This window comes from Empidonax traillii, unplaced genomic scaffold (genome assembly GCF_003031625.1).
Source record: "Empidonax traillii isolate 1590-97213 ecotype Southwest subspecies unplaced genomic scaffold, ASM303162v1 scaffold195:size1760703, whole genome shotgun sequence".
In the NCBI taxonomy this organism is placed as follows: domain Eukaryota; kingdom Metazoa; phylum Chordata; class Aves; order Passeriformes; family Tyrannidae; genus Empidonax; species Empidonax traillii.
The window spans coordinates 859,395-886,750 of record NW_020955388.1 but is presented as its reverse complement, the minus strand read 5'-3'; the positions used below and the strand labels follow the sequence as shown (position 1 = coordinate 886,750).

At 40.2% G+C, this 27,356-nt stretch overlaps 1 protein-coding gene across 2 annotated transcripts in view; it reads left to right on the top strand.

Annotated features, from left to right (window-relative positions):
• Positions 1–4,535: 4,535 nt before the first annotated feature.
• Positions 4,536–27,356, top strand: part of OSBPL8 (oxysterol binding protein like 8) — an 86,845-nt gene continuing 64,024 nt past the window's right edge. For both annotated transcript variants that reach the window (XM_027886801.1, XM_027886800.1), the window contains exon 1: positions 4,536–4,648. The gene's annotated coding sequence lies outside the window, so the exon portion shown is untranslated. The remainder of the gene's footprint in view (positions 4,649–27,356) is intronic.

Sequence of the window (27,356 nt, the reverse complement as noted above, 5' to 3'; positions counted from 1 at the left end):
AAGGTTGGTCTCACTGCCTTTGTGGTTGCTCGACCTCACCCTAACCATGACTGAGGGATTTTGCTCCAGGCTTCACCTTGGGTCTCGCTCTTTGTTCTGATACTGCCTTATGATCTGGACTCTTGGCTGAATGTGACTTCTATCTCTAGGTCTACCTGGCTCAAGTACTGTGAGAGTGGGTCCTGGATAGTGAGGTCCCTGCCCTGACAGTACAAGCAGTTATTAAGTTACCCTTTTTGGCTCCTAGCTCACCTTCCTCTCAGGGAACAATCCTGTTCTTACTGTTCCCTGACAACCTCAAAGATCAGATCCACCTTAAAGTTACTTGAATCACTGCTATTTTAAATGGGTTGAAAACATGGTCTAATTAAAAGCCTATGTCAAAGATGAAACAGCTTCTCCCCTTTCATGCAGCAGTTTTCATATCCTTTTTCTGACTCTCATATTCACAGGGTTGGTAGTTGTGGTGTTCCTACAGGAAAAAATAGATCTTTCTTTCCCTACTACCTGTGGGCCTCCCATCGGTTTATACCTGGTCACAGACGCAGGCAAATGCTTTCCCTAGTCCAGCTCTGGGATCCCCAATATAAGAAGGATTTGGACCTCCTGAAGCAAGTCCAGAGGAAAACCATGAAGATGACCAGAGAGATGGAGCACCTTTCCTCTTAGGATAGGCTGAGACAGTTGAGGCTTTTCAGCCCGGAGGACAGAAGGCTCCAGGGTGACCTTACAGCACCTAAAGGGGACCTACAAGAAAGCTGAGGAGGGACTTTTTACAAGGGCATATGATAGGACAAGGGTAATGGCTTCAAACTGAAAGAGGACAGATCCAAACTAGATATAAGGAAGAAATTTCTTATAATGAAGGGTAGTAAAACATTGAAACAGGTTCTCCAGAGAGGTGATTGATGTTCCATCTCTGGAAACATTCAAGGCTGGGTTGGACAGGACTATGAGCACCCTGGTCCAGGTGAAGGCACTTTGCAGAGGGGTTGGACTACACGACCTTCAAAGGTCCCTTCCTACCCAAACCTTTCTATGACTCTATGCAGTTGTAATACCTTCAAAATGAAATAGGGTAGATTCAGATTAGATATTAGGAAGAAATTCTTTACTGTAAGGGTGGTAAAACACTGGAATAAACTGCACGGAGAAGTTGTGGATGCCCCATCCCTGGAATTGTTCCAGGTCAGGTTGGACAGGGCTCTGAGCAACCTAGTCTAGTTGAAGGTGTCCCTGCTCATGGTAGGGGGCTTGGAGGTAGATGGTCTTTAAGGTCCCTTCCAACCCAAACCATTCCATGATTCTATGTATTTGTGGTAATAGTTGAGTATTTCTTCCACCTAACAGCCCTATGAACTGAGGTACAAGATCCCACTGCTCACAATTTTTCTGTTCTCAAATCTGAAAACATGATACTTTGTGGTCATTTTCTCCCATTTTCCCCATATGAGGTCCTTCAATGCAAAATATCTGTGACATAATTCAGCTTTGTGCAACTTACGAAAACATCAGCATGTATGTGATTCAGTGTAAGCCATGTGAGCAGAGGCCTGAGCCTCTCCATAAACTGTTGTTTTTTCGGTGTGCTGCCAGCCTCCCCCTTTTATCACAGAAAAGAATACAAGAACTCTGTCAAGCTACAAAAGCACTCCAAGGAGTAAGTAACAAGAGTTTACTGGTGACCTCCAGGAGAAGCAAAAAGCATAGTGTGGTGTCTTGGTTTCAAGACAAATATTGGAGTGGGAGCTCCAGTAAAATGAACTCCCTCCCCAAATAGACAAAAATGCAACGAGGTATAAGTGAAAAAATAACAATTTACTGACAAGCAAAATAGCAACACATAAAGATACAAAAGAACTGTCTTAACCCCAAAAAGGGGGGAATTCATGGCCTCATGTGGTATCCTGGGAACAACGGGGAAAGAAAATGGCAGAGGGTTCTCTCCGCCAACCCCCCGTCTGCCCAACTAAACCTAAAGAAACAATAGGAGAACAGGGGCAAAAGCAAAAAACCAAGAAAACTGTGTTGCTCACAAGAAGTTACACTATTAAACTGACACTCTACATCACCCGGTCAGGTTCAGGTCTCAACTGCAGTGGTGGTATTAGCTCGGAGTCTCTTTGTTCCATGCCACATGTTGCCTCTGGCACGGTGTCTTGACCCATTTGGCTGGGCTGTGGAGCAGCAGCAGGGGCTGCTCTGTCACGGGGGAACAGCGATTCAAGAGGTGGGAGCTGGATCAGTGCGGCAGCGGTTCGGGAGATGGCCGGGGTTCCCCATGTGGACTGTTGCGGTCCCGCGTGGTGGCAGCGATCAATTTCACTTTTTTCTTTCCCCACCTACAGAGGAGGGTGAGTGGCGAAGGCAACGGCGCGACCCCTGGGGCTGCTTCGATCCCAGCATGGAGCAGCGAGGCAGCAGCTCCCAGCTTTGCTGCTGTTCCAGTGAGGCAGGAGTGATTAATGACAGTGAAGTGAGACCGCGGAGCAACTCCGATCCGCGGAAAAAACCCTCTGGAACCCCCCGCGCCAGCTGGGCGGAGTGGCCCCTTCAGATGACATACGAATAGTCAGCGCTATGCCTCCCTCCCCTGGCATGTAACCATAACATGTGGATTCACCTGGCATACTCACTCAGTGAATCAATTTCCAGCTGCACACAACAGCCTGGTATCCCATCCTTTGTACATCTGAAATTGTAACCCCTCCACAGTTGTCTAGCATGACTTGAAGAATTCCATGGTTTTTAATGGAATTTTCGAAGTGTTAAAGTGTGAAATACTGTGTCCTTGAAAATAGCTTTTAAAGCATTGCTCTGTCACACGGCAAGACATAAATGAGTCACAAATTGCACACACGTGCAGGACTGCTTCCCAAAGCTAGCCTCAGTCTATTGCCTAGACCATGACCAGCCTTGTGAATTAAAGAATTACAATGAGAAACTCCCTGTGAGTAGCTCTTGCAAGAGTGAATTATCTCATTACAGGGAGAAATACTGTTTAATTATAAAAAACTTTGTACAAAGAAGCTTAATATCTAATGATGAAAACTGAATTGTTCTCTATATTATTCAACATTTTATACCTCATTGCTGAGAAGACAAAGCAATCTTCCACAGTCAGGAATATATGCCTGTCTTTCTACAGAAGTATTAAAAAGTATTGAGGAAAGAATACTCAGCCTTTTAATTGACTGATTATTCAAGGAAGCAGAATGAAAAGATTGTGAGTGGAACATTAGCCCACGATAATGGACTCCTAATGACGCTGCTACATAATTGAGGTACAGCAGATAATTCTACGAAAAATAGATTGAGCTACAAGGCTTTTTTTCGGAGTTGGAAACATTAATCCTTTGTCAACTTTTCTGCGTCATTAGTGAGCAGATCAGCGCTGAAGGTGTCAGGTATCTTCTAAATGTACTGACAGTACTTTCCATTAAAATAAGTAGAGAGAAGATGCTCAGCACTTTCAAAAGTTATGCAGCCTTTTACAACTGTTTTCAGTATTGTCAACTGACAGCTGATGAAAACCTGAGGTACATGCTGATGTTATTTTAAATACAGTAACAGATGTAAGTTGCTCACAATGGGTGGACCTTCTTACCATGGATGTATTTAAAACTGCTAGGAGAAGAGGAGGCTGCTGGAGAGGAGGAGGCTCAAGGGGTAACCTTATCACTCTCTACAACTACCTGAAAGGAGGTTGTACCCAGGTGAGGGTCGGCCTCTTCTCCCAGGCAACCAGCAACAGAACGAAAGGACACAAACCCAAGCTGTATCAAGGGAGGTGTAGGTTGGACATCAGGAAGAATTTCTTCACTGAAAGGGTGATTAGACATTGCAATGGGCTGCCCTGGGAGGTGGTGGAGATTCAGTCCCTGGAGGTGTGGAAAGAGTGGATACGGCACTTCGTGCCATGCTGTAGTTAATGTAGTGGTCATAGGCTGGTTCGGTCATGGGCTGGACTCGATGATCTCAGAGGTGTTTTCTGACCTAACTGATTCTGTGATTCTGAGAAGGCGCATTTTGAGATGAAAGAAAATGGAAGGGAAAAAAAAAAAAAAAAAAAAAAAAGCAATGCAGGGTTCCTGTTGGGATGCTGGGAGAGACCACGTCTCTCGCTGACTTACGGGCATCCTTCAGATGGCATATTATTTCCATTGTTACTACCTTTCGGCTGCCTATGTTATTCCTTAACACCACGCTCACAGAGCTCCCACTCGCAAGCACAGCGCCGCCTGGAAGGGAGCAGCACCGCACTGCCCGTGTGCGCTGCGGGGCTCCCTCACAGCCCTCCGCTCCCCGCCGGGGGGACCCGCTCGCTCCCGGGGCCGCGGGGCGGGGCTGCTGCGGCCGCGCCTGCGCGCGCGCTCCTGCCGCGGCGGATGAGCGGATCAAGCGGCGACCGGGCGGCGCCGCGCGGGCGGGGCAGGAGCGGCGGCGGCGGCGGCGGCGGCACTGGCACTGGCACTGGCAGTGGAAGTGGCAGGAGCAGGGACGGGGCAGGAGCGGCGGCAGGAGGAGGAGCGGTTGGTGCCGCGAGGGGCTGGCGGAGCCCGCGGCGGGGAGGGGTCCTGGCCGCCTCCCACCCCGCACCGTCCGGCTGCCCCTCCGCGCCTCCCGCCGGACGCGGCTGCGGGCAGAGGTGAGAGTGGCGGCGGGTCCGGGGCAGCGGACGGGAGTCGGGCTGGGGGTGTGTCATAATGCCACCCCTGTCCCTGTCGGCGCTGCGCTGCCGGCGGTGGCAGGAGGAGCTGGCGTGTGTGTCGCCGCCCCGGCGCTGGGCGGGAGGGGCTCTGGGAGCCCCTCGGAGTGTCCGGCGGTGCTGGGCCCGCGGTGGGTGTTGCGGGACGCTCGGCGCTGGCCGGACCGGGTCCCGCAGAGGAGGCTGAGCGGGGCGCGGCAGCCCGGGTCGGTGTCGGACCCCCGCGCTCTGGTGGAGGGGGCACCTCGGCCGGGGGCTGCGGGGCCGCCTCGCCATCCGTGGCTGTTCTGATTGCCGCGGTGACACCCCGGGACACCCTGGGGTCCCCCAGGCACGGGTGGAAACCGGCCGCGCTAAGTACCGAATGCAGTTAACATTTAGCTCCTTTGACTGTCGGCGGCCGCCTTCCCCTCGCATTGGGGAAACAATCTTCTAACGTAGCAATGCCGCGGGGAATGAAGCCTAGATCCCTTTTACTGTCCCTGGTCCCTTGCTGCCAGCCGCGCTTGTGACTCTATTAGCAGGCCTTCTAAATGGCTCATTTCCGAAAGAGCGCGTTCCCCTGCTGTCGGACGGGGGTTTGTGCTTAACGTACTCGGAGATCGTTCAGATGAGCTTCAGACGTTTGCTTGAGTCTGCATAAATTGTGTGTTACAGCAACGCGCTATAGAATTCCTTCTCTGAAAGGAGGAAAGCCATCAATTCAGTGTGTCTCTGAAGATGTTTCTGACGAGTTTGATTGCTGCTACTGTGCAAACAAAACAGAGTTCTTTGGGACTGAGGACAGGAAACCTTTTAAGAACGACTGGTTTTCACCTGGCAATTTTCAGAACTTCAATCATTTCAACTTAATCATAGGAAATATAAATCTATTTGATCCATTGAATTTTCATGCATTTGTGACCCTGCTGATGCTTGTTAATTATCAACCTCATTTTTGAGGCGTTAAAGAGACAGGAGTTGATTCTGAGTTGTTAGTCCATAGTGAATGGACAGTAGCAGAAATTTGTATGGAGTGGTGCTTCCCACTTTGTCTGTTCGTCAGCAAGTGAGAATTGAGAGTTGATACAGTTATGGTTTTAAACGATGGAAAAAAAGAAGAGAAGAACATAATTGCATTTGTTGGTTATCAAGTAGCTGTAGAAGGGACTGGTGAAATTTTTTGTGTGCTGTTTTGTATTAGAGTTCCCTGAAAACTTTTGAGGTAATTTGCTGTTTTAGCCATGTACTAGGTTTTAATCAAAACTGCTGAACTTTGAAGTAATTTGGTTTGTGATTATACAACTTTCCAGAACTTGGCGTTAGAGCCCTCCTTTCCAGATGCTGGTTTAAGGCATCTGCTTCAGAATTGAAACTAGTTGGGAAAAGAGAGATGTGTGATTGTGGTCACTCGTGGGCTTTTTTTTTTTTTTTTTTTATTGTTGTAGAGTTGTGAAGAACGTAGTCGTTTAGCTTGGAAAAGACCCTAAAAATCATGTTGTAAGTAAACTGAATTTGTCAAGGCTGATACAGCTTAGACCTAGCAATGAATAGATCTTTTTTTCTACTTTAATCATGGGTGAGGGAAAGAGCTCTTTTAAACAGGCTGCTCTGTCAAATTAGTTAAAAACTGACTATTCAGTAAAGGGCCATCCAGCTCATATTTCTGCTGCATGTGTAAACTTCCAGGGTACTTCAAACTCTGTTCTATAAATGCTTGTTAAAGTTTGTTAACTCTTGCAACATAAGGAGGGATTTTCTGATTTGCTGGAAAAAATGTTGAACTTGTATACTTTTAGCAGGGAACTGAATTGGGACAGAAAGTCAGAGTTCTCCTGTTCTTTTAGTAGTGCTTGCTGTATAATCTCAGGGTTTTGCTCAAAAGGGAAATAAAATGCAGGAATTATTGGAAAGTAATTTGCGGGGAAAGGAAGTTTACTGAAGACTGCTCATTTTTAGATTGCCTTTTCTTAAATTCTGTTGAAGTGATCAAAAAGGGTCTGAGGTGATGCAGCACTTACCATTTTCTTTTGTCTGCTGTTATGCTTTCAAAGAAATTGTTGTGCAGTTACCTAGTAAAGAAAATATATACTTGGTATTCTGTGAAGCTGTTTTCCAGCCTCCTCTCCATCCAGTAATCTTTGCATGGAGCACTCAGCCAAGTTTTAATGAACTGTGTCAAGTCGGTTATTAGGCTTTCATCTCTTCACTGATTACTGTTTTACTACCCGCCTTCCCCCGCTCCCTCCCCCGGCATTTCCCACAAATTCTGTTTCCTGAATCATGGCAGAGGAATTTTCTAAGGGTTTTTGCTCACTTCACCCTCCTAATGCTGTGAAATTCCTCTTGCTCTAAGCTGTCAGATAACTTATCTGTTAGTCTCTTGGTCCTCTGTTTCAGAACGGAAAATAATTTTTTGTGAAAAACTACATGATGTCACATACTTAAAACTTTGCAGTGGGTCAAGCAATGGGGTTTGTTTTAGTTTTGTTTCTTGGTTTCTTTTTCATGAACATGCATCAAGCTCTGCATTACTCAAATTTATGATTAAACACAGTTTTTATTGTTCAACAAAATGGAGAATTGTAAAGGAAGACAGAAAAAAACCTTGTGAAGAAATAGTCATAGCTGTAGAAAACAGCAGTCTTACTACCAACAAGTGTGGATTTTGCTTCAATCTGTGCAATGTGACAGAAGTAGTACAAACACAGAAGTCGATGATACTGTTCCCCAAACTGTAATGTGGACATCTTGGTTGGGTAACTGTGGCTCATAATACATTATGCTGTTAATGAAGATCTTGCTTCTTCAGCAGATGTACTGTTGGAGAGGAGAGGAGAGGAGCAGTAACAGAAAGCTTTTTGAGGCAGGTATTTGTGCAGTTGCTGTTTTTACAGGAAGTGAAGCGGCGTAGTTCTTCGCCTAGGCTATTTCATTGAATTGGTGAGGAAGTAAAAAAAAAAAAGCACTTCTAAATGTCAAGTGATTCGTTAGTTTCTTTCCTGAGTGAACTGTCTTTACTGTTTTTTCCCCTTCATATTCTTAGGTGGTCATAATGATGTTGAATTAATTAATATTTTCTGATTTTTTAGTCAATATTTACAATTGACTTTTATTATAACAGGTAGTTGATGCTAATATAATTCAGAAATATATATCCTTTAAGATAGAAGAGGTGATAGGCAGTCTTGGTTGTTTGCTTTGGTTTAAAAAAAACCAAACAAAACCCCTCATTTAACACAAAACCCCACAGTAACAAAAAATATTTCTGTGTCTTGTGTTTTTTAGAGCACTGTTTCTGGATTTTGCTTGAGGGATTTCTTTTGCTGTTCTCTTGTGTTTTGGGTTGATAACCTCTCTGTTGAGCTTCAGCCTGTCAATCGTTTCCTTCCTTCCATCTGCCACCTACAGTTCTCCCACTAATACAGAGTGGAGAGTCATGTTTTAAGTTAAAAGCTGGAGCAGTGTAAAGGGTTTGTAAAGCTCTTGCTTTTGTTGAGAACACGTGAACAAATATTGAGACAAGTGTGATTTTTGCAAGTTTTCTAGATCTCAGAAGGTTTCATTGTAACCAGAAAGTATAAAAAATAAGTCACTAGCTTTGAACAATAAATACTTACTTCATGGTATTGATAATTAGTAGGGGAGATATATTGTTGCTGCCTTGTGGAATAATTGGAACACACTTGAAGAATCTGCATAGTTTCAGAGATGTTTTTGTAAATTAGCTTCTGATAAAGGAGATGGTTTCTCTGCTTAAGAAAGTCAATCAGTTTAGACACAGTAGAAGCAGCTCTGTGTAGCTTTATCTTCAAACACACACTTGTGGGAATATTCCCACCTTGTGGGAATAGCAAGTTGCGTGCTTTTCCGGTGGTTTGTCTCATTTTTGTAATTTCATACTGTAGTAAAGAGACTTGGTGGAGCTTGATGTTTTGAGGACTGACACTGACTTTTAAAATAAAGGCCTATGTGCGGTGTTGAATCATCTAAATGGATCACGTGAAGTTTGGGAAACAGTGCTCCTAATAGGCCACTGATTAGTAGCAGATATGTTAGAAGTGTTTTATTCAGAGTAACTGGTTCTGAATTGTACACAGTTGAAATCTGGTGCAGTATTTTGCTATATTTGTTATAAAACAATTTTTTTTTTTTTTTTTATTCCATCTGTACTCTACAAGAAGAAAATCTGTTGCAGATGTAACATACAGTAGCATAAGAAGCCTCTTGAGAACAGCTAAAACTGCTTGACAGATGGTAAGAGGCATTTGGGAAGTGTTATTTTAATTTTGAGGAAATAGCTTGGACTTCTGGTGTTAGGAGAGGAATAAATAAACCTCATTTTCTTCACGTTCTTAATTGTGGATATGAGGTTTTATCTCTGCATGTTCCCTCTGTGCACTGATCATTCATCCACTAAAAATATTACATCTGTCTCTCTGGAAATTCTTAAAGGTTACAGTGACTTTGACACAATAGCAGAATGTGAGTATATCTTACTCTTTTTTTTCATTCAAGCATTCATTTGTCCATTTGAAAGTGTCCTCATTGCATCGAAGCTTGAGCTAGTTCATATGCTATCTGTGTGTTCATACATTTTCCAGTGCATTAATCCCGTCACCCAGTGTTTGTGTTGTAGTACTGCAGAAGTTGTTAATATGACTATTCAGTTGAGATAAGGAAAACCAGCATGTTTCGTTCCAGAGTTATCTTTTGCTTACCTGCAAGCAGAAGCCATGGTATGTTCAAAATACCAGTGGGTTGCTTTTGAAAAGGATTGGACTTGGAAGTGCTGCTGAAATACTGGTCATTTAAACGTGTGAAAAAATATTTTTATTGAATTTAGTGTTCTTGCACAGCTTCTGGAAGCATGTGTGTTGTAGGAGACTTCTTTTGATTGACGGTTCTGGTTATTTAAGGAAGTACACATGAGAAAATAGGTGGGTTTTTTTTAGAATTCACATGTTTAAAGCTGGTAGTAAGCATGTGGTCTAGTAAACCAGGTTGGGTACTTGACTGTGGCTTGGGCATTATTTATCTATTCCTAAGATAAAGCGTTCCCAAGGCTTAATAAATTAAAGTATGCTTTTCACCTCTCCTTCTGCCCCAACATAATGAATTACACCTATAAATTATTTCCTTGACTCTTCAAGTAGCATAAGCATCATTCCAAACCTGTCTTTGATTCATGTGCAGCAGGTTTTTTTTCTAAATACCTCACGTGGCCACATCTCAGAGATTGCATATTTTTCCTCAAAAATGTTCTTTAGATGTTATATTTCTTACAGATGATTTGAAGAGTTAAGGCAAACAATTTATTATTTAGAACTAGGTGGTGATATTTAAAGAGCATTATACCCTTCATACAAGATTTGTGTGGTAAATTATAGATTCAGTTGGTTTCTAGTTCATGAATTATAAAAGATTCCTGGATTTATTCTAAAGGCAAAATGTGACTTATTAAGATTCATGAAATACTTTTGGCCAGGTACACAGCAAGTTCCTTTGCTTGAAATTTTGTGGATTTTTTTTTTTTCTAATTACTTTGAAGACATGTAGTAGAAAGGATGCTTTTATGGGCAAAGTGAATACTTTTTCTAAGTAACATGGGTGGTGTTTGCTTAAATATTACATTGACCTAATTTTTTAGTTAATATATTCATATTTTATGGGCTTGCAGTCCTTGCAGGTTTTTAAAAGAAGTGTGAGGATGCTGTAAATCTGTGATTAGATACTCCTTAAATGGCACCGAATTAAAAAACTTGAAACCTTAGCTTCCCTTGTCTAATTGCAATGTAATAGGAAAGATCACTTGGTATGAGGATACACGGTGACAGATATAAGCCCTTTTAAGTACTAAATAGCTTCTTTTTTTTTTTTAATTCTTGCACACTTAGTTCTGATGTAAATAGCTGCTTATAGGCCACTCTTTTTTCTTTGAAGCAGGCCATAGCATGGTTTGTTTCTGCAGGGGATGTAAATACTGTGGAGTGTATGACTGGAGCTAGGGAAAAATAATGTTCACAGCCATATGAAGCTTTCAAAATAAATCTCCACAAATTTTTCACCCCCTGCTCAAGCTGTTCCTTCCAGACTCGTCTCAGAGGTGGCTGCCTGAGGGACCTGCTGCGTCGTGCTCCTCTGTGCGTGGGGATGGGTGGTGAAGAGGAGCGGCATAGGAGTTCTGTTCTTGGTGCAGTGGAATGCCAGTGCTGCTAAGGAGGAGACACTTTATTTGCAGTGGAGGTTTTGGTGCAACTTGTGAAGCTTTATGCTTCATAAACCAGATACTGTTCTTTAACACAAAAGGGATAGCTAGGATATTGTTTAGGCATTAAACCACTGAGTCTGAATAAACTGCAGTTTGTTGTTTTGCAACTGTGGGAATCACATCCAGCAGCATCATACCGTACCAGGAGAGTGGGTTTACCATTGTTTGTCACTGGAGAACTAGTCTGAGAGGGACTGAAACGTACTAGAGTTTGTCTGAAACTCTAAATATGTAACAGCCCAAACCCAAATATTTAGTGTGGCTGTAGAAGATCACCAGTCTCTTTCCTTCCACAATTTTACCTTTGTCTCATAAGAGCTCTATTTTAAGGCTTTTGATGTAAGCGGAGTTCTCATGATATTTTTTTCAGTATTTTTTCCAGTGGAAAGCAATCACAAGAGCAAGTTTATTTGTGTAACTGAGCCAGTTTAGATGTCTCTTTAAGAGTAGTGCAATTGACTACATAATGCATGGATAATGTTTAAGTTGAAACAAAGGTATTATGACTTAATGCATTTGATGAAGTCTGTGCTACTTGGGCCTGACTCGAGAGTGAACCACTTAGCTTTTTCTTCTCCCTTATCCCAACCCTTACATGTGTAGTATGAAAATGAGGCAGCTCATCTGCTTGATGGATTCATTTATTTATTCTTTCTTAGGCAGTTTACCATTGGTATATCTCCTACTTTGTGGGCAGGCACAGATAACCTTTGTGCTTCCTATGAACCTGGCAGTAGTGCCGACTCTTGTCGCGGTCAAAGCGGGGTGCGACATGGGTTTCAGGATACCAGCTTGCTTTATTGCAACAGTACAGCTACCTTTATACAGTTCTGGGTGGCACATGTACACACAGCATTGGTTTACCACTTCATAACAACTCTTGAGTGGACATACAGCCACATGTCCTAACACAATAGGTTAACACTCTAACAGGAAACCCACTCTGTGTTACAGTCCCCACTGTCCGTGGTTAACCCTCTGCCAGGTGTAAGAAGTTCCATCTTCGATGTCTCAGTTTACAGAGAGCCCAGAACCAGCTGGGCTCCCCCACAGACTCCTTGCCTGTGTTGCCACCTAGGCTATGGCTGCCTAACACGAAGCTGCATTTTTGTGTGTGCTTGACTGAACGCAGAGTAACTCCAGAGGGTTACAACTGGGAGCTAAACTAAATGTAAACCCTAGGAGTGGTGCTGGGTGAAGGCTGTCTGAGTGCCTAGGGAGGCCTTGTTTCAAGGCTTGATCATTTCCAGGTGAAGAGAACCTGTGAAGTCAACCAAGTGCTTTAGAAAGTGGACCTCTTTTTCCCCAAACAGGTGGGTGTATAATTTAATTATTTTTTGTAGAAATCACATACTCTTGTATGACTAATGCCAGTGTTGCCCTATTTTTCCATACGTCATGAAAGCTGCTGTACTGCACTTTTTGAGGGACTACTGGATGCTCAAGTTTACTGGATTTTTTTTGCAAAAAAGACTGAGTAACTTTTAAAAAAGGATATATACTTTAAGTACTTGGAAGATACTGATTTTATTGATGCATAGTCTATGTATAAATATGGAATAAACTATCTGAAGACATGAGGTTGCTAACTAAGGGAAGTGTTAGCTTTTTGTAGTATACTAGTCCCAGAAATATAAGAGTGATCCAGAATTGAAATATTAACATGACAAAAATTACAAGACTTGGAAATGGCACAGCTATTCCTCCTTTTAGCAAGCAGTCCTTGAGTAATCATGAATATGTGTAATTCAAGTCTAGAGGAAATAGCTTTGTCTGGAAGCTGAAGCATCTCTCTCCACTCTCTGTAGGCCTCTTCTGGTCCACCCCTGACAAAACAGAATTAAATAAATAAAAGAAAAAACTTAAAAATTATTTGTTGAAGACTTCAAATAATAGCTAGTGTTACTGGGAGTTAAAAATGCAAGGGAAGAGTTCTGTAGACTTGTGCCAGAAATAGGCATCAACTTGGTGTCAATTACTCATTATCTTTCTGGACAATATTGGCACATGGTGGTACTATACACCAGCTAAACTTCATTAATACTCTGCACTGTAAAACGGGGGTAAATGCAGTGAAAATTTGGCTTTGACTAATCTTACTGGATCTATTATACGTACTATACAGCCACCATACATTTATCCTGAGTATAGTATGCCAGACAGCATAATTTTGGAAAACATTGAGTTTTGCTAGTATGAGCTGTACACTTGAATAACTGATTATGCTGCAGCAGAAGTTAGTGCTATGTTATTAATGCTGTCTTTCCCCTTTGGGAGGCAAAGAGAGAGGTCTGTGCATCAGGAGTCATTTAGGTCTTGTGCGGGGGAGCCAAAAGACAAGGTTTACATTAGGAAATTTCAGCAACAATAATAGTAGTGTTCAGACTTGCGTATTTTCCAGCTCTCCAGATGCTTGACCATTGGTAATTCTCTGAATGAGTTGTCTGTTCCTCTGCTCTTTCCATTTCTTATGGGGAGACTTTACAATCCTCTGTGGTTCTCTGTGGTATTGTCTTGTGGTTTTTGTCTCTGATCATGCTCTTTTCCAATTAAGGTAATGTCACGAAAATTATGGTAACATGGAGGAGAGGGGCAGTAGGATTGAGGAAGTCTTAAAATTCTTACCTGAAGTAACAGATAGGGTTAACTTAGTGTGACTGAACATCTGGCCACGCTTCTTGTAGCTGATGCCTAACATACGTAAGGTGGATATAATGTGCACATCGCTAATGGAGGAGTATCTTTTGTGAGTGAAGACGACTTCCATCACTTTCCTAACGTAACGGCATCTGCTCTGCTAATGTTGAGGTGGCCTTTTTGCTTCTCTCCCATCCATTTTTTCTGTGTAAGTAGAATGGTGAGGGCCTCCTTCTTGTTAGTTTTATTGAAGGAAAGGCATTTGGATTACTGTTTTCTCTTGTGAGATAACGACCTGTCTACTTTGTCCTGCAATTCCAGCTACATTACCCGTTCCAATTTCGGTGGATACTTCCATCTTTCCCCTGGCTTGGTCTCCTACAAAAATCACCGTCAGAGTGCTGCAGGGAATTTTCTGCCTCATTTCTTGTAACTCTAGGCAGCATCTGACTAACTGTGGCTTTCATAGCCTTATATTCTCTCCAGATAGCTCAGACACTGTGGAGGACTACTAGCTGGGGGAGGGGATTGGTTTTTTGGTTGTTTTGTTTGTTTTTTCTGAAGCTATATGCCTGCTTGTGTTATTTAGACAGTAGTGTGTGCTGTCTGTATGTGATACACACAGTGCCCCTGTGGTATCTGCTTCATTGCAAGGACTTGCTGAACCTGTAGAACATAATTTGTGTGTTTGCACGTATATATTTGCATTGAAAATAAGTGTTCTAGTAATACACTGGAAGGAGATGACCTCCTGTGAACTGCTAGCTGGCAATCCTCAGTTCAGGGCTCTCAGGTAGATCTTCAGGCTATCACAAGAGTTGGGGTAGCTGTGACCTGGAGCCCTTAATTTATTTTTACCTCACTGTTTATATACTAATAAATATTATTTAATAATATAACATGTAGGTTATATAAATTTAAATGTGTAAATGTAAATGTATAAGTTATGTATTATAAAATTATGTATATAATATAAAATGACTTCATTATTTGCAGTCTCCTTTAGAGAAATGAAACTTTTTGTATGGGTAAGTAAAGCAACTTTGATTAATCTGTATGATGCAAATTGTAGATTTTGAAGGTATATTCTTACTTCAATTAGTGTATTTAAAAAAAAATCCAACTCTAAATTGGGTCTGCACAATACATGAAAAGTTGGAATTCTAACACTAAAGATCTTGCTGGGCTGTCTTTTATGATCTGTCAGAGGCTGAAAGATTCATGTAATAGCACATATTTCCTGTACTGAAATTACAATTTTGTAGTGTTTCTTTTGTTAGCAAATGAAAAATCTCATCGGTAATTAAAACGTACTCCTAGTGATTGTAGAGAGAAGCCAACAGGCTGATGTTTGACTCTTGTTTTGTACGCAGAACTAAGGACCCCGCACTAACCTGCCTATAGAGATTTACTGCTTGCTGTTTTTACAAACAGTGCCTTGACTGTAGCTTGCAGATAGGATTGTAGTTATACTTAACTGTCACTAAACTGTGCTGCCTTGAAAAGGGTCAGGATAAACCTTAATGCAAACAGCTACATTAAAATACCTGGGATAGAAAATCATCAGGGGAAAGAATGGACTGAAGGCTTGTGATATTTGTAAGCTGAATCACAGAATACTCTGGGTGGAAGGGACTCACAAGGATCATCGAGTCCAGCTCTTAAGTGAATGGCCCATATAGGGATCGAACCCACAACTGTGATGTTATTGGCACCATGTTCTAACCCACTGAGCTGAGACACCTCCTCTTCAGAAGTGAGGATTACATCTGTTTAAATGGTGCACAAAATTATTGAGTATAAAGAGAGGTTCTAAGACATAATTTTGAAATCTTCAACAAGAACGAATGTTCTACCTTGATGAAAAGAGTTCTCCTTTGATTAAAAAAAGCAAGTCTACTAAGGCAAAGAAGCACCTAGCAGAAAGCTTGTACATGCTAATCAAGGTAGAACACAGAATAGAGATCAATGAGCTACCCTATAAAATGAGGGAAAATGGTGAAAAATAAACCTGAGAGAGTGTTCAGATAGGTCTGTACCATGTCAGCTACTTTAATTAAATATTAACTACACTCGCTTACTGTCAGTGCTTCAAAGAACAGTGCTCAACATTCCTCTCTGTTCATTAACAAGAATATTTTCTTTGAAGCTTAATAATCAGTTTCTTTCAGTGTCATATGCTCAGCTTGGAGCAGGGAAACATACTTTATTTCTATATAAGCTAAGAACCAGTGTAAGGAAAGGAGGCCTGTGGCATCAGAGGGCTTGGCTTTTGGTGGTTTACTTTGTTTTCTTTTTAAATTTGGATATCTCTGCTCTGGTCACTGTCAGATCACATGTTACAAACTGTACCACCTTGCTGTTCACAGACACATTCCTGTTCAATTAAAACAAGCTTTAGTACTTTCCCAGTGTTTTTGGGTTATAAACAATATTTGTATTCAGTGAAACTTTAAAAATTTGTCCTTGTATATCTTATTGTTCATTTCTACCTTCTTCCTATACAGAGCTTGATTTATGTCAAAAACATTAAAGATCTGGTGGTTATTTTCAAGCATAACAAATCAGTGACTGCATGTTGTACCATTTATTGAGTATAAATATTTATTTTTTGTTACTAATTGACCAGAAAAGAACTTAAATACCCCCTTTTTTTTTTTTTAACTATTTATTTCATCCCTCTTTATGAAATGAAGAAAACTGGTTGTTTTTTGCTTAAGCTACTTTTCTCTCTGATTGACAGATTGTTTTTGTAAATATAACCCACTTGTGAACAGGACTTGTGTTATCTCTTAATGTAAATATACTGAAATAACCTCCATTTTAACAGTTGCCATATAAACAGCATAGATGGAATTGGGGCATGAATAAGAATAAGGTAAAAGTCAACATTCAACTGTACTGTTTCAGTTCCTGTAGTCTGTGAGTGCTTTCAAGTATCACCTGTAGCCTTTCATTTAAGGAGAGGAGAAATTACTTACCTTTACATGCTATATAGATTAAATATTTGCCAATAGGAATCTCAGACAAATGTATTGCAGATCTTGCTCTGCCTACATTGCTCTGCCTTCCTGCATTGTAGTTCTTTGTTGCCTTACATGGATTTATTGCTGAACTCCATTCTTTAATTATTCTGCATAATAATTTGTGGACTCCTCCTTCCTCTTATTACAGCTACAAGAATTCATTACGCCTCTGAAATACTTCTCGGTATGACACTTCTCATACTGTGAACAGTTAAAAATTATATCTTCCTGTCTTCTTCATCAGAACTTATGCATCAGTCTGATGAAGATCCAGCAGAAAAATTAGATTACTGCATGGCTTAGTCTGGTTTTTGTAGAAGAGACCAGTAATTCTTCTGTAACACTGTGGTATTGCTGTGTAGTAACAGCAGGCTCAGGCTTTTCAAGCAACTGACGCTTTTGGTTTTAATTTTAAACTTCAGGAAGCTGAGGCTTGTTGCATCTTAAAAAAAGTGTGTTAAGGGTAAATTGATTGTGTGTTGTTCTTAAGAACTAAAGACAATGAGTTTTAATTTTTTTGCTTTTAATTCTGTATACAGAATATTGGCTGGCAGTTGACCTTTTGTGAATTTGTTATGTACAAAAGCATTTGTGCCGGCAGGCATGGTAGGGGAAGAGGAAACCAGAGTGACAGAGACATGATGTTACTCTCAGGGTACAGCGTCCAGAAATGATAGCTGAAACATGTCTGTGGTATTGAACATAAGTTTGGACTGTGATTCATTATAGGCATTTTGTAGCTATTTCTGTGGGTTTTTAAAAATGCTTAAGTTTCCAATGTTAACAAACAATTTCATTTAAACAGTTTGGTGTTTATTTTGTTTTTTTTTCCTTCACTGTTAGTTTCTTGTAGGTGATTAAAACATAAACTGCTTGTTTAGCGGATGTTTCTATCGTAAAAATGCAGACTTAAGAAGTTTGAGTTGTCTTTCTTGCCAGATGAGTAGCATCTGTTGAGATTCATTTGGTTTTAAGATGTTGGGAAAAGTGTTACAGAAGTGAGTACTTGGCTTGTAGAATGCGTTTCTGAGTATGGTTTAGTGCCTTGATAGGCAGATGATGTTTGAATTTGCACCTCTGTCTGTAAACTCTTGGGTAGAGGGAAGGAAAAGAGGAATGTGGTGGGGGTTTGTGTTTTTGTTGTTTGTTTTTGTTTTGTCTGCAAGTAGCTGGTGTTTTTATGACTTGTAACTTGCTAGAGCTGACCTTCTGCATCTTGCACTCTGTGTTCTGCAGCAGGGCAGCCCAGACAAGGGAAACTGTAGAATAGGAAAAGTAATTTCTAAACAAATTTCGTGTTGGTGAAGACTTCGAAAAAGACCTGAGTAAAGGAAGGTGTGTGCATGTTTTTGGGGTTTTAATTTGCAATCTGAAGGTCTTACTGAATCCTCACCCCCTTTTCTGGTGTCAAGGGTCCCAAGAGTTGTGTCTTGAAGGAGGAGAGAAGAAATAATGGGGCTTTTCTGTTACCACTTCCCAGTTGTAGTAGGTACAGTTTTCCAACTTCACTTGTAATCTGTCCTCTTCATGTGAGACAATGTTACTGTTGCCCTCAGTACTTAAGGAAAGCCCCCTTAAGTTCTGGGGGCCTTAGGCAGCACACTGTTACAGGGCCATGTTCATTTGAAATTTGTTTTGCATTTAAAAAAAAAAAAAAAAAAGATTTATTTAAAAAAATACATTTTTGGGTTTGTCCTGCTGTAGCCATCTTTTGGATGATAGTTCTGTGTCATTAACTGCTTTGGTTATAATTGACACTTCTAAATGTCTTTTTTCCATCCCAGCTTTATTCCATGTCCATAATAGTTTTATCTTTAGCCCCACATGTTTAGCTCTCTTCTTCCACTTAAGGATATAGTAGCATATTTGTTTTTCCTTCTTTGCTGCTGTCCTACCTGTTTTAGCAACTCAGAAACCTAGTAGCATTCTTCTATGTTTTTGTTCTTTGCTTTACTTTCTCTGGAGGGAAATACAGGTGTTCCCTGATGTAAGCTTGCATGATGCATGCATATTTTGCAGTTGTGAAATTTTAAGTCCTATGCACGGCAATCTTTGCTGCTTAACTTGCAAAGATCGTGCTATTGTAACAGTGTGGGAGAAGCTGCAGTGCAGGTGCTTATGTCAGCAAGTGTCTCCTCCCTCCTCAAATTGCTGCAAGCATAAGCTGTACAAGCAAAAATAGTAACACTCCACTCCTCCCAGAACTGTGTCCAGGGAGGTTGTTACCAGCATAAATTTATTTCCTAGGAGCAACACTTGAAGGAGCCCTACTGCTGATATCAGATCTGGTGGAATGCAGTGGTATCAGTCTCCTCTCCATTACATCCTTGGACTTTGTTTGCAGAGTTAATGAAGATGACATATTATTGTGTCTTGGCTTCTGCTCCTCCTTCATAACTGTTTCTGCTATCTCATGCATTTTCTACTTGCCAGCAAATATTTTGCTGTGTGGTAAAGAAAGTAATTTTGATCTTTAGCAGGCTACCCTTCCTCATAGGGAATGGAAATGAATCTCTTATGAATTCTGATCTGTGAGCATTACAAAGAGACGCTTGCATGCTCTGTGTCCTGAGAGCTTGTGTGTTTGTACTTTGCTGGAGATGCATAATGAGGCTGACAGCTAGGAGGAGGCTTTAACCTGGGGGAGCATTGAAATTGCTGGGGAGGTGGTTCCTAAAGCTTCTGACTTGGTAATGATTGTGCCATTTTTCTACCCATTATGAAATAATGTGAACCCACCACGATGGTGGCATGGGATTTGCATAGTTTGCTCTTGATTCAGTCTGTTTCTGGTGTGCAGCAGAACCTCTAAGAGTTTTAGCACTTTGCTTTTGTCAACTCCAGTTAAAATTCTAGGAAGAAATGGAATTACGGGTCAAGGCAATATATACTTGGATTCATGTGACTTTTGTTTCCAGGAGAGAGCAGCAGTTCCTTCTTGTGAAGCTCCTGCTGTATTTCTCATGATGTGGACAGTCAACTTCAAGACAAAAGTGTCTGCTTCTGGGAGGTTCTACATGGAAACTGTGTTGCTGACAGTTTTGGGTGTTTCACCATCTTTTATTGTGAAACTGAGATGTTTGCTGTGCAGGCCATTATTTTCTGGAAAGTGCCCCAATTTCAGGTCAATTGGAAGTTCAGAGGGTCCAGGTGTACCCACCTACACTAGAGCAGCACTTTCTAGTCAGGAATTCAGGGTTACTACAGAAAACCTAATTTCATTTCGGTCAGCTGAAAGGAAATGTCTTGAGTGTGCTCAAATCCCATACGCAGGAACAGTTTATTGTGAATCTCTGTTTTAAGGATGATCTCACCTTAAAATTTTTTAACTGGCATTATTTATTACTATTTCTTTAGTCGGCTGAGAAAATTGTTTTTCAAATTAATGCATCTTGCATACTTTCTTACCATGTATGATAAGTTCTGGAAGTGCCTGAACTGAAGATTCTTGCAGCACCCTTACAGCATATTTCAATAATATTCAATATTTTCTGTATTGCAGTCCTTGCCCCAGATTAAGGCAGGGAGGTAAGCTTTGTGAAATGCTGCCATCTACAGCACTGTAACTGAACAGCAAACAAGAGAACTCCTTGGAAGTTACAAGGCTTGCAATATGCCTTAACTGAACATGGAGATGATTCTGACTTTTAGCCACCTTATAAAGGGTCTGTTTTCGAAATGAAGAGCTAATTCAAGATTGTTTATATACCCAAACAAATGCTTGTTGAGCAGGTATATTGTATATATTTGAAAATAAATTTTAAAAATGGAAAAAAAATAATTAACACCACTCTGAACTCCAGTAGTGAATGAAGGTATACTAAGATATAACATGTATATTATTGGAAACAAAATTCTGATGTTAGAACTGAGTCACAAATATAAAATTGTGCTCATTGGCTCAGAATCATTAAAGAATCAGAAATCACTTTACCTGCTTTTCCTTCTGCTGAAAAAGTAATGTTTCTACCTAGTGTGTTAACTGGGAAAAAAAGGCATGACTTTATTTGTTCTGACGCTAAACACTAATAATGATGATTAATATGAAGGCATAGATGCAACAAGAAAGTACAGAGAGATACAGATATTTTTTTTCTGTTGTTATGATGCGACAGCCTCCTGTACCTGAACAACTTAGAAAAATTGCATTGTCCTTAAAAGAGCAGAATTTCATACTTGGCTTAAAATCTTTGAGTATAATATGAATTTCAACATCAAATGGAAAATTTTGGAAACCAGGCATGGTAATAATTTACTTTTAAGCAAACCTAGAGAGTGCTTTTGGTCTGCACCTGTGACTGCATTTGTCATGCAGAATAGCTCTTGTTCAGAGTCTGGATACTCTGAAAGTCACTGGGCCTATGTTTACTCTAGTCTTCTGTTCCCTTTGATATTAAGGAGTGTGACTATAGTCTTCCATTCCCTTCGTTATTCAGCGGTCTGGAATAGAGTAATATAGGGGTTGCCCCAGCTGCAGCAAAACCAAGGGGTTGAAAAGAAACCTGATCATCAGAGATTCACATGCATCTGAGTTTCATGGCAAGTAGGCATGATTTATTTTTTTTTAAGAGGAAGTAACTACCATCTAGGAAAGAAGTTTGAAAGAAAAATGAGAATTCCAGGTTATTCTGCCTGTCCAGTTGTTCTACTGATTTAAAAATTGCAGCCATGGAAAAAGCAGGTTGGATGGCATAAATTTTATTTCCTTGTCAGTAGCCAGTCTAAAAGGCAGAATGAATGAAGAGATACTTACTAGAGAGAATCGAGCTAAGCTCTGTGAACGTGAACTGTACCGTACGATTAATATCTGTTGTTAAAGGTAAGCGTGAGAAGACAAAATCAAACTTCATAGCCCACCTAGCTCATCTTTATCCTTCATTTCTATACCTGTTTTTTTTTCTGTTAAATCTACAGTTTTGCCTTTGTAAACCTTAGGTGTTTTGGGATCTTTGTGAAGAATTGAAGAATTTTTCAGTTCTTTTTAAAATGTGATTTATTTATGAATTACGATTTTTACTGAAACAGCTAACAGATCCTTGAAGGTGTCTAAGGAGTCACTAAAGATTGTGCTATGCTTTGTTTTTTGATTGAATGCAGTATGCTATTCTCCAGTCCCAGAGTAGATAGACTGCTTAGCATTTTAATTGGTTTTCAAGATGAATTCAGCTTTAATGTTCAAGGCCAAAGACAGGGTTATGAAGGTTAATTATACTTACCAACATTTGGGAACAGTCAATTCTCGTATGTGAAGTGTTGGCATAGTGCTCTTCTCCTGGGGCGGAAATTGCTTATTACTTCATGACGTATCTGGATTGCTTGTGGGCTTATTGTGGTTAGGTGGCTTTGATAGGTAAGCCTCTCAGTTATTTTACAGTTTGGACTTTGAAATATCCAACTGGCTTTTCACTTTAAATCTGGATTTTATCAAGTTAATAGCACTCCTGGAGTTACCAGGTCTTAATTTTATATTGTCCATGTGTTGCAGACAACTTGGATATGAAAAAGCTGAAGTTGTGGATGTCACAGACTTTCCAGAAGCCATTGTGGGAGTGTAAAATGTGCCATTCTATTAAGAACTACTGGCTTTCGGTATTTTTCCTCAGGTTGTGATAATCAGGAAGCAGACAACTCATCCTTCTCTGAATTTGGTTGAGGGCTACAAAAGGAAGGAACAAAATCCTTTCTTGTGGGAAAGATTATGTATGCCTGTGTTTTTGAGGTGTTTTGAGGTGTTTTTGAAATTAGAGGCTCTGCATGCTTGTTGATGTCATTGAAATCAATATTACATGTGCTTTTTGACCATTTTGAGAAAAAAGCAAACCAACAAACTTTTACTCTCCTACATATTCATTATAAGATTTCTTAGACAAATCAGAGTTTTTAGAAGTCAAAGACTCTTGTTGTAACTACAGTGTACCTGCTGAAGTTGACTGGTTTGTATCTGTGACAGCTAGTTTTGGATATTCAGTCTGGGCACTCAGTTAACAGTGAATTAAAAATGCAGGACACAAGGCTTCTCCCGTCACCCCTTTTAGCATTGCATGTAGTTGGAAGCCTGTAGTGCTGGTTACTCTTACACCTGCTCCTGCAGGAAGTCTAAATGGGTACATGCAGTTTTCTTCCTTCCGACATATCAGTGCAATGTGTGAAGGTGAGGGTAAGAGAATGGATGTGCCCCAGGAAGACTCTTACTCTATGAGTAAGTTGGACATATGTTTTTGTTCAGGTACAGCTTTTGAGCTATTGCTGCCTGGCTCCATATATATACATTGTGAAGTGTAGAAATTAGCGTTTCATTCTTTTTCTACGTGCCAGACTTGAAGGCAGCTTACGCATGTATTTCCAAGGGAATAAAATGTGTAACATTATACGCAGAGGTGTAGCCAACTGCTGTGGCAGAGATACAGGGTATTGAATTGCTTTATGCTAATATTATCTTGGTAGTTTAGCTCACGTTATCTTGGTATAGTGTGTGATTTTAAATGTGAAAGTAAATCATAAAATGTTATTAACTGATAAGTCCTGTCAGTTTGGGTGACAGTACTGGAATGAGGTAATGCTGTGAAAGGGAGGGATGTAGTTTTTTTCTTTTTAAAGATAAATACATGCTTTTTTGGAATTATTCTTTCCCTTACTTACTATAAAAATAGCACAGAATTTGTTTGAGCTCACAAGCGGTGCATCCTTCCTTCCAAATAGTTGTGCCTGTCTTCTGTCTGACCCTGCATTCCTGAGCTCTGTGATGTCTCTCACAACCTGCACCATGCTGTTCTGACTCCCTTAGCTAAATGAGTATTGGGGGGCTGGATAGAGGATGGTGGGGAAGCAGGATTCAGAACTTCCTATCACACAATGCTATGGTATTGCACAGCTGAGAGGATTGTATTCAGTTTAAATCAGGTGCTCAAATCTGATGGCCCTCTTAAACCATTTTATGGAAAAGAGAATTCCCCCTACGACAGTAGACTGGGTGGAAGGGCAGGAGGAGGTGCCCTGTCCGTTAAATATTTGTTTAGCCTTGAACAGAATAATTCTTTGTCCAGGATGCTATTTTTTCTCTCTTTGTTTTCTTCTCTGAGGCATTTCAAAGAACTTTCAAGGAAGTGTCAAGACTTTGTTTTCCTGTACATACTTAGAACCACTCCCTGGTTGTCAGGGAACAGAACCTTTATCCCAACCATGACACGTACTAAATTCACGCAGGCAGAAAAGAAAGCATCTCCTTTATTGGTCCCTGAAGCAAAATGTTAAATATACCCTGATAATATATATTTTGTACTGTGAAGAATCTTGGTGTCTCCTCCCAGTACTGGGAGCAAAAAGCATTCTGCTCTTCAGAAATGGGATAGCTTGGGGAACAAAATGTCCAACTCCTTGCTTGAGGGCTGGCTTTGATGTGTGAAAGGCTTCCCTTCTATTTTCAGCTCTGGCAAAAATTATATTTATATAAGTTCCTTGTTTGTTTGTTGCAAAGAGTGTGAGCAGTTGCCTGACTTACATTAGGCAGTGATATTGACCTGATTTCTGAGAGCTGTGAATTACAGATACGTTGTCACTTGATGATGCTTGTAATTCTTCCAGAGCTGCTTGTTGTGGCAGGCTAGATGTTTCTCCTGGCCCAAAGAAATGTCATGGAGGAGCATGTAATTTATTAAATAGAAATGGGTGGGTAAACGAGGGATTCAGTCCTAGGTCACTTGCCAAGTCTGCAATGCAACAATATTTTACAGTTCCAGTGGATCAGGCTATGTCGTTTTAATGTTATTAGAATCTATTAGAATTCTTGCAGCAGTTCCAAATCCAAGTTGATCAGCAAGTTGACTCAGTAGCTTCAGAAGACAATCTTGGATGTTTGGTGCTAAAAGCACTAGTCCCTGTTACAGCTCTGCAAAGTCCATTTGTAATATTTTTTACATGTCTTTAAAAAACTCCCACAGAACAGAAACAACACAAAAACTTCCATAAAAAAACAAAAAACTTCCCCAAATAAAAACCAACCACCTCAAAAAACCTATGAAAGATTCTGAATTGCAAATGTGTAGAATAGCACTGACACCTGAAAAGCAAAGTTATGTTCATCAGCTTATTTTAATTTAGTATTAGAGTGAAAAAAATAAACTTGGCGTAAACAATGGAAACCTAAATTAGACTTTCTAAATCTTTTTAATAAACCATGATGTGTAAGCCAGATAGTATCACTGCCTGTTTGAACCTGCTGCTACTCTTAAGTTAGGATTTCAAGTGTTTTTCCTATTGCGGTAAGCTGCTCTGACCTTTTGTTCCTAAATTTTCATACAGATATCCTCTATCTTGAAATTGTGGAAACTACCTTCTAGCACTAGCCAAAAGAAATCCAAATGAAGTCCATCTCTTTTGTCATCAACTCTATTTTAATATTAAGAAGAGGCACTGCTGCCAAGATACGGAAATTAAATTGTATATGAGAATAAACATTAGATTCCTGTTTAAAATATCCAGATTTAATCCTGTAGAAAAAACCTCTCAATCCTGTAGAAAAAACCTCTCAAACACAATATAACTGTGTTACACCTAAGCACAGCTCAACTGAGACATGTTTGTCTGTGTTAAGTCTTTTTTCACACTTTTAATTTTGGAACTTCCCTTGATTTTTCTATTTTATGTATTTCAGTTTAGAGCAGAAATTAAGATTGTAGTTACTCTCTTACCTGAGCTCCCATGAGATGTATTCATGATGCTCATTAGCAGGACCCAGAGAGGTAATATCAGTTCTTATTTCTCTGAAACAGCTTTGGGGTACAGAAAATGATTCTGTACTGGTAGGTCTTTGGGAGCTCTGGATGAATAAAGATCATCTGTTTTATTCACTCCACATTAAAGCTATTCTTCAATAGTACTTGCTGGTGAAAAAAAACGATTACCACTTCCAGCGGTTCTTGCTACCTTTGAAAGTAATAGTTCGTATATACTTTCAGAACAGCATTCTGCAACTTTATTCCTTATAAAATTGATTGTATTTTTGACCTGCAAGTAAGGCTTAAAATATTTCTGTATCTATGATCTCATTGTAACTAAAATGTTTAGATACATAATTTGATTTATTAGACTTTTAATATCTTCTTGAGGCTTTTTCAGCACAATGGATGAATTTTTATTCATATTCTTAAAATGTTTTTCATGGTCTTGAAATAGTTGTTGTTTTTTTTTTTTCTTTTTAATGCTTTGACTCTGTGTTTGACAGTAATGTCTGTCAAGCTGAAGCATTTCTTTTAGGAAAAGCAAGGTTGGATTTTGTTTTGGAATGTTCCATACAGAGGAAATCCAAATCTATCTCCTGTCTCAGGATGGCAACTGATTCTACTTTGGCATCAGAAACAGAAGGATTTGTTCTGCCACCTATCCAGCTTGTCTGGGGAAACATATCTGCTGACGTATCTTACCTATTCATTTCAGAAAAACCTTTAACAACAACACTGCTTTTCCTTTCGCCTTGGCTTGATTCCCTTCATATCCTGCAGGTGTTGGGTGAGTGTGTAGTTGTAAGCACAGTCCGTGCTTACACAGGCTGTTATGGTTGGAATGGAGGCGAGTTAAAAGGTGACCCTCAGCTGTTCTTTACCGCTGCTGTGCCAGACCTTGTAGGAGTCCTGTGACCTAGCTCAGTTTAAATTATGTCCATTCTGTGTCTGTTTAAAATAATTTGCAATAGAGAGGTTTCTCTGACAGAAGAAGGTTAGGGAGCACCTGCACAGACAGTTCAGAAAGGCAGCAGCCTTTCCACAGTGGGAAAAGAGGTGGTAAGGACCAGATGTGGGGGACTAGTAATCTCCTAAACCCTTTCACATGTTTCTAAAAGAATGTGTCATACTGCATCTTCATACAGCTGCCAAAATGAGAGAGGAGAAACGACAGGGTGCCATCTGGCCTCTCATCACAGTGCAGAACAACCTTTTTTTTTTTTTTTTTTTTTTTTTAGAACTCTGAGCTATTATGAGAGGCATCTTGGTTTCTAATGCAAACTTTTAGATGAACATGAATTAACTAGACATCTGGGGAGATGTGGGTGTATGCAAAAGACTATTAGTATTACCTTTACAGATGTGAAAGAAAACTGCTAATTCTGTTAGAAGAAAGGCAGGATTCCTTGACTTTAAATTACTAAATTTATCATGTTGCTTTCTTAAACCTTTTTTTAGCTTTTTGTCCTTGTGCAGGAAAAATGCAAGGCACAAATAGCAAACGTACCCTTAAGTTGCAGGGCAGAGTTCTGAAAGGAGTATGGTTTGCAATGTGTCTAACCATTAGTTTGAGCGCATCCTTTTTGCTTCAAAACCAAGACTGTCATTGGCCAATTTAACCTTGTTTTAAGGTTCTGTACAGCATCCACATAGTTATTTTACTGGTTGGTACTGCAGTAAAATAATGTAAAAAATAAAATGTATGTAAAAATAAAATGCTAGATTTGGTGTTGTAAGGTTAGATTAAATCTTCTTTCCCTAGTTCACAATGAAGCAAAAAAAAATCTGGATATTTTATGAAGCTTCATAGGATCTCTCTGATTCTAGCTTAAATGAACAAAACCAATGATTTATTTCCTCTCTTATTCTTATGCTCAAAAGTTGGACTGAGGCCTAGGTAAAAATGTCTTGTGGAAGAAAAAGTGTGTGATGCTTCAAGTAACTAGACACCTGTAAGTGAAGAAATAGACATTTTTACCATCAAAACTAACAACTCATTTGAATTACAGGAACAGTCT